The sequence below is a fragment of the Antennarius striatus genome, chromosome 10 (genome assembly GCF_040054535.1).
Source record: "Antennarius striatus isolate MH-2024 chromosome 10, ASM4005453v1, whole genome shotgun sequence".
NCBI lineage: Eukaryota > Metazoa > Chordata > Actinopteri > Lophiiformes > Antennariidae > Antennarius > Antennarius striatus.
Genome location: NC_090785.1, coordinates 11351427 through 11360000, shown reverse-complemented (window position 1 = coordinate 11360000; position 8574 = coordinate 11351427). Strand labels below are relative to the sequence as shown.

The 8574-nt window shown below is 41.3% G+C and overlaps 1 protein-coding gene and 1 pseudogene across 2 annotated transcripts in view; both read left to right on the top strand.

The window, feature by feature from the left end:
* LOC137602777 (protocadherin alpha-C2-like) overlaps window positions 1-8574 on the top strand; it is a 117558-nt gene that overhangs the window by 30269 nt on the left and 78715 nt on the right. The window lies entirely within an intron of this gene.
* Window positions 5924-8365, top strand: LOC137603157 (protocadherin alpha-10 pseudogene; annotated as a pseudogene).

Below are 8574 nucleotides of genomic sequence, written 5' to 3'. Positions count from 1 at the left end.
TAGCACCCTTCCCCCATCAACTCATACACATATGAACAATACAAGTCTCTACAATACACCCTGTTTCAGAAGGTTATAACATTATTACCATGGAATTTGATCACATGTTTGGATCACATTTATGTTACTCTTTGATGTTACTCAGATTACACACAAAAAAAAGGGCTGTTCACTGCTTCCGCCGATCCTACCCCCTCCCCTCGCCTACCACACCCTGCTCCGTCTGTCCCTTCGGATCACGCTGCACTTGGTACATCCCTGCCGCTCCCACGTGGACTTTATCACATGATATAAACCTTGAATAGAGGACACAGATGCATTTAACTGTTAGATGTATTCACTGTGTTAAAGGAACTAATAACCATCTTAACCATCATTTACTGTTTACTATAACTATTAATTATTTAGCAAATTTAATTATCAGACCATCAGGGAGTTTATAATTAATGAATATTCATGGAGTTTATAAATAAAGATGTTAACAGGGCCTTTGTGAGGATTTGGTTTACTAATATGTAATAAGTAAATAAATATTTAAATCTTTCTCTGTGTGTTTATGCCCATTATGGTTTATAGTTTCTACTCTGCATGTTATTGATCAATGAATTGACTCCCCTGTAGATGCTTCCCAGTGGAGCAGCATTTGGTTGTGAAAGAGGAGGAGATGTTTGTTTAACATCCCATATAGCTGCAGTGTGTTTCCTTCAGTTGGTTTCAGAAAGAGACTTCACTTTACCCTCAGATGCTGATTGTAAATCTTGTTGGACTTGTGTTAATTCATTCTTATAAGGGCGTGTCTGTTAAAATAAAGTCACAAGTAGAACAGTCATCATATCAACACTCACATCTTGTGTGCATTACTCTCTCCCTCTCTCTCTCTGTGTGCATAATGACCATATAGTTTTATATTGTAACTAATTGTGTCCTGCTAACTGTGTCCAGCAGTTAGCAGGACACAAATCATAACTCGTGGTGTGGTTTATGCTTTTCAAAGATCAATTCTCTACGCAGTGGTGAGTGAACTGTAGCATCAGTGGTCCATCTGTCTCATACTGAGTGTATGACAACGATAATCCAGAATCTAAGTCTCATGAGGCCAGTGCAGAATAAATAGCGACCTACAAATAAACTATGAGTCAGTGAAATTCATCAGGGGCTGTCTCTGTCTGATGGAGCAGGTGGTGTGCGTGTGTGTGTGTGTGTGTGTGTGTGTGTGTGTGTGTGTGTGTGTGTGTGTATGTGTGTGTGTGTGTGTGTGCGCGTGCGTGTTGGGGGGGATTACAGAGTGATGTGCTAGTTCTTTTGCATCAGAATAATTGGGGAAAAAATTATTATTATTATTATTATTATTGCTGGTGTTGTTGTTATTGCATTGTGGGTTTAATAGACCATTTTGGCTCAGTGAGTGATGATATTAATACTTTCAAATCAAATCATGTTTTCTGCAGAATTGTAATAGGACGGTGGTTTGGAGTCCAAGGCTTAATCCTGGGATTACTAAAGAGGGACCATACATATAAGCATGATTACTGTCTCTATGGAAATGTGGACTGAAATTCACATAATTAAACCGCATGAATGTACACTTGCAACAGAACAACAGGGTCCAGTTTATACTGTTATTGCTACCAAAACAACTAAGAATAAGAGGATGATATGGATTTCTGCTCATCTATCTGGGAAATATGAAGTTTTTTTATAACAACTTATTATTTTTATCAAACTTATTTTGTATGTGTTGATTTGAAATGCTACTTAAAAAATGAAACAAACGAGAAATCACTCGGATGACAGTTTATCATAGAGGACTACGGTTCAGTCGTGCTCACAGGAAGGGAGTTGGGACGAGAGGTCGAAAGAGAGGCGCTTAACATTTCAGGACGTACTCGGAAGCGTTGTCCATGGTGCTGAAATTTAATATCAACTCTTTTGCTATTCAGCATTACAATAACTTTTTTTTTTGTTTTTACTATTAGTATTTTGTAGTGATGAACATGTTGTTTAACGAGCATACATGAGGTCTGCATGTTGTTCATTCCCTCACGTGGTGTCACTGTTGATCCATCAGAGATCGGATTTGCCTTTGGCTCCATCGAGGCCCCTCCTTGGTTTTCAGGCATGCAGGACATTTTCTCAGTCTTTGTTATAAAGAGATGACTATGGAACCAACACTGCATATTAAAAGCACAAATCTGCTAAATTATCTAAAATAACTGGCCGTGTTTTGGAGTCACCGTTCACCCATACAGTATTCACATACAGGACGAGAACATGCCTTCAACTCAGAAAAGGAACTATTTAGGTTTTTACGTGATTCTTTTTCTATTGGTTTGCTACTGGGAAACGACGTCTGCCCAGCTCTCCTATTCTGTGTCCGAGGAGGTGATCGCTGGGACTCCTGTTGGAAATATCGCTAAGGACCTAAACCTAAAGTCACAGGACTTGGAGCTCCGTATGTTTCAAATTGTAACCGTGTCAAAGAAGGATTTTTTCAAGGTAAATTTGAAAACTGGTGTTTTGTATGTCAATGAGAGGATCGACAGAGAGGAGCTCTGTGCAGAGGAACTTAAATGCTCTGTGAGTCTAGAAGCTGTGATAAATAACCCTTTGAAGCTTTATCGCATTAATATAGACATTGCAGATGTAAATGACAATGCCCCGTTATTTTCTACCAAATTACAAAATTTACATATCGCGGAAAACACCTCACCGGGAGTGAAATTCACCTTATCTGAAGCAACCGATGCAGATGTTGGAAGAAACGGACTCAGCACTTACAAATTAAGTCAAAATGAGCATTTTTCTTTGTCAGTGCTTAAATCAGGAGACAGTGTGTCCGCTGAGTTAGTGCTGCAGAAAGCGTTAGACCGAGAGAAGCAGCCTGTGATCACCGTGACGCTGATGGCTGTGGATGGAGGAACACCTCAGAGATCAGGCACCTCCCAAATTGTTATTACTGTTTTAGACATTAATGATAATATTCCGGTATTCAGCCAAGCACTGTATAAGACAAGAATTGCCGAAAATATACCATTGGGCACGATAGTTCTGGCTGTGAACGCCTCTGATGCAGACGACGGTCCGAACGCCGATATTAAATATTCATTAAGGAGCAAAGATCAAGATTACGTACTTAATTTATTTGAAATTGAACATCAGACGGGCGTCATTACAGTGAAGGGAAAAATAGATTATGAAGACAAAAAAGCTTTTGAAATCCGGGTGGAGGCGAGTGATAAAGGACATCCTCCGATGTCTGCTCATTGTAAGGTGCTGGTGGAAGTGGTGGACGTAAATGATAATGCTCCTGAGATCACGGTGACGTCACTACATCACACAGTGAAAGAGGACGCTGATGCAGGATCCGTAGTTGCTCTTGTGTCGGTCCTTGATAGGGACGGTGGGAAAAATGCTGAAATGAGTGTTAGAATTAAGAATGGCATTCCATTTAAACTTGAAAAAAATTATAAAAATTATTATTCATTATTAGTTGACGGGCTCCTGGACAGAGAAACTGTCTCTAGCTATAATATCACTATAATAGCAACTGATGAAGGAACGCCTTCACTATCGAACACGACCTTACTTTGTCTGCACGTCTCTGACGTCAACGATAACCCGCCATCATTCCCAGAGTCAACCATTAATGTGTACGTGAATGAGAACAGTCCAGTAGGACTAACTATTAAATCTGTGACAGCAACAGATGCTGACGTTAACCAGAACAGTCAGGTGACTTATTCATTTTTACAAAGTAGCACCAACTCATTACCGTTATCTACAATGATCAACATCAACTCAGAGACAGGAGATATAATCAGTCTGCAGTCTTTTAACTACGAGGAGATGAAAACGTTCCAGTTTAAAGTTCAGGCCACAGACTCTGGTGTTCCTCCGCTCAGCAGCAACGTGACTGTCAACGTTTTAGTCCTGGATGAGAACGACAACAGTCCCGCCATCCTTCCTCCATATTCTGAGCACGGCTCCGTTAACAGTGAGAGCATCCCCTACTCTGCTGAAGCGGGATACTTTGTGGCAAAGATCAGGGCTGTAGACGCAGACTCTGGGTACAATGCGCTGCTTTCCTATCACCTGTCTGAGCCCAAAGGGAACAACCTGTTCCGGATCGGAACCAGCACCGGGGAAATCAGGACCAAGAGGAGGATGAGTGACAATGACCTGAAGAGTCACCCCTTGGTGGTGCTGGTTTGTGATAACGGAGAACCCTCCCTGTCAGCTACTGTGTCTCTTGAGGTGGTGGTGGTTGAGAACACAGCTGACATCCAGACTCAGTTCAGACATGTGCCCATAAAGGAGGAGAGCTTCTCTGATTTAAACCTGTATCTGCTGATCGCCATTGTGTCGGTGTCAGTCATCTTTCTGCTGAGCCTCATCACTTTAATGGCTGTCAAATGCCACAGGACAGACGGCACTTTCAGCAGGTACAGCGCCCCCATGATCACCACCCACCCTGACGGGAGCTGGTCTTACTCCAAATCCACGCAGCAGTATGACGTGTGTTTCAGCTCAGACACGCTGAAGAGTGACGTAGTGGTTTTCCCCGCACCGTTTCCACCAGCTGATGGTGATCTCATCAGTATTAACGGAGGAGACACTTTCACCAGAACTCAGACTTTACCAAGTACAGACAAGGTAAGACCATAAATGTATTAAAAGGTTATTATTGCACAGTTTCTATAATCGACAGTTGATTGGCTCCCCGGCGTCAGTCACGTGTCTTAAAGGGACACGCGCTAACCGAAAAGATAAATACTTTCTGAATATTTCTTTGAAGTAACAAACTTTCATGGTAGCAGTATCTTTGTTAGTTATAGCTTCTGAAATTTCATTAGTTACCAAAAACACCAATTCAAATATCTAATGCTGAGTAAAAAGAAACACATGGGCTGAAATTATGTTTTAAAAAAAGTAGTTTTGAATTTTCTTAACATTTAGGTTTAGTATGTGCAAAGTCGGAAAGACACATTTATTTAGATCACCTCATCTATTTACATAGTATAGGGCTTGTCTAAAATATTTGCTGAAATAAGAGCTGCATTTTTACAGAACTCTTTTTTTTAAAAATCCGGATTCAAGTTTTGAAGCAAGATGACAGTATCTGTATATTTTGTGTACTCTTGCCGACCATTACTGTATAACTTGTTTTATTTTAAATATTTTTCGAAATATTCTCTTGATGTAAAATCGGTCTGTTTAATTGACTTCACATTTAAATGTAATTCATGCATTCCAGTGACGTTCGCTATCCGCGGTGCCGAACATAAGCTTTTGTTTCCGTGGTCTCTACACTCACATGTAAATCACATGACAAATCACAACGTTTTTGATACCTTTACAACAGCTCACACCAATGCTCTCAGGTCTTATTATTCTTGAAGATATACTCAAAATATATTGATTTCTGTCCACGTTTTATTAAATTTCCAAACACAAACTATTTTGTGTACCGGGTGTCGAACGTTGTCGTTAATTGTTAATTCCACTGGCGCTATTTCAATTGCAAACTTTTTTCAAATACAAGAACGATTCAGGAGCTCAGCATTAAAAAGTTCGTTTAAAGAAGGTTTAAAAGTATTTAAAAATAGAGGAACGCTGCAATAACATGCACATATACCGTAAACTTTGACTTTCCAATCGGTGTGTTTGAATCCTGAAGTGTTTAAAGTGTGAAATGATCCTAGCTGCAGTTCTAGAATTGTCCACGTGAGGACATTATAGACCATCACATCTGAATTTGTCCTTCAGCGGCTGGGGGCTCCTCCCAGATTCACATCATATTTCTCGGGCGATTGAAACAAAGAGACGGAGATGGTGGGCGAAGGATCATGTTGTGTAGCATTCGAAATTTATTCCGTGGCTTTTACGAAGGATATTAAATGAGGTTTTTTTACGTAATTTATGGAATAAGTCTTTTTTCGTTTTGTCGATGTCTGGAATAACACATTTACCGAGCATGAGGAGCTCTGTGTGGATTTATCTCTTGGTCGTGCTGGATTGTTACCGGGAAGCGGTGTCCGGGCAGCTCTCTTACTCCGTCTCAGAGGAGGTCAATCTGGGGACTGTTGTCGGAAATATCGCCAAAGATCTGAACATTAATGTCCAGGAATTAGAGCCCCGCATGTTTCAGATGGTTTCGGGATCACAGAGGAAATATTTGGAGGTAAACCTGAAGACGGGTGTCCTGTATGTTAATGAAAGAATAGATCGAGAGGAACTCTGCGGCGACGAGTCCAAATGTTCCTTTAGTGTAGAAGCAGTTATTAATAAGCCACTGAAAATGTACCGGATTGAAATTATAATCTTAGATGTAAATGATAATTCTCCGACATTTCTCAGCACATCACAGATGATTGACATCAGTGAAAACACAGCAATAGGAACTAAATTCCCCCTGCATCCTGCTGATGATGCTGACGTCGGTAAGAACACTGTCAGCGTCTACAAGCTAAGTCCAAATGAACATTTCTCTCTAGCTACACACAAAGGAGAGAGTATAACTGTCGAATTACAGCTTCAGAAACTATTAGACAGAGAAAAGCAGTCCGTGATCCATCTCATTCTGACTGCTGTTGATGGAGGAACACCTGCGAAATCTGGCAGTATGACGATTACAGTGAATGTGTTAGACAATAATGATAATGCTCCAGTTTTCAGTCAAACTCTTTATAAAGTCAGAGTGTATGAGAATGTTCAGACAGGGACATCAATCATAACATTAAATGCTACCGATCTTGATGCCGGACAAAATGGACAAGTGTTTTATTCATTTAGTAAAGTAGGAAAAGGAAAACAAACAGATCTTTTTGCTATAGATGAAAAAACAGGAATTGTAACAAATAAAAAGAATATTGACTATGAAGACAATAATGCTTTTGAGATTCGAGTTCAAGCCAGTGATGGAGCTTCCTCTCCTCTCATCTCACATACAAAATTGTTGATTGAGGTTTTAGACGTCAATGACAATTCTCCTGAAATTACAGTGACGTCACTGTCAAACAGTGTAGAAGAGGATGCGTCGATTGGTACAGCTATTGCACTTGTTTCTGTTTCTGACAAAGACGGCGGTAAAAACGGCATTGTGAACTGTAGAATATCCAATAATGTTCCTTTTAAGTTAGAGTCAAATTACAAAAATTACTATTCTTTGGTGGTGGACGGTCCTCTGGACAGAGAGGAAACATCTCAGTACAACATCAGCATCACTGCTGTTGATGAGGGCAACCCACCACTATCGACCACGAGCGTCATTGACGTGCACGTCTCTGACGTCAACGATAACCCACCATCATTCCCAGAGTCTACGATTAATGTGTATGTGAATGAGAACAGTCCAGTAGGACTAACTATTAAATCTGTGACAGCAAAAGATGCTGACGTTAACCAGAACAGTCAGGTGAGTTATTCATTTTTACAAAGTAGCACCAACTCATTACCATTATCTACAATGATCAACATCAACTCAGAGACAGGAGATATAATCAGTCTGCAGTCTTTTAACTACGAGGAGTTGAAAACGTTCCAGTTTAAAGTTCAGGCCACAGACTCTGGTGTTCCTCCGCTCAGCAGCAACGTGACTGTCAACGTTTTAGTCCTGGATGAGAACGACAACAGTCCCGCCATCCTTCCTCCATATTCTGAGCACGGCTCCGTTAACAGTGAGAGCATCCCCTACTCTGCTGAAGCGGGATACTTTGTGGCAAAGATCAGGGCTGTAGACGCAGACTCTGGATACAATGCGCTGCTTTCCTATCACCTGTCTGAGCCCAAAGGGAACAACCTGTTCCGGATCGGAACCAGCACCGGGGAAATCAGGACCAAGAGGAGGATGAGTGACAATGACCTGAAGAGTCACCCCTTGGTGGTGCTGGTTTGTGATAACGGAGAACCCTCCTTGTCAGCTACTGTGTCTATTGAGGTGGTGGTGGTTGAGAACACAGCTGACATCCAGACTCAGTTCAGACATGTGCCCATAAAGGAGGAGAGCTTCTCTGATTTAAACCTGTATCTGCTGATCGCCATTGTGTCGGTGTCAGTCATCTTTCTGCTGAGCCTCATCACTTTAATGGCTGTCAAATGCCACAGGACAGACGGCACTTTCAGCAGGTACAGCGCCCCCATGATCACCACCCACCCTGACGGGAGCTGGTCTTACTCCAAATCCACGCAGCAGTATGACGTGTGTTTCAGCTCAGACACGCTGAAGAGTGACGTAGTGGTTTTCCCCGCACCGTTTCCACCAGCTGATGGTGATCTCATCAGTATTAACGGAGGAGACACTTTCACCAGAACTCAGACTTTACCAAGTACAGAGAAGGTAAGAGGCATAAGGAATGGATGTTCTTAATCGATACACATCGCATTTTACAATCCTGTCTCTACTGCATGTTTTTTCTCAGCTACAAAAGTAATTTCTAAATGTGATGCATGTGTGTTCTCATGCACACTGAAAGCAGCTAATTCTTATTCATTCAATGGTCACTCAAAAATCTGAAAGAACGCGTTCAGTATTCAGAGGTGATGCTAGACGGGGTGTGAAATGCGTTCTCCATGGTG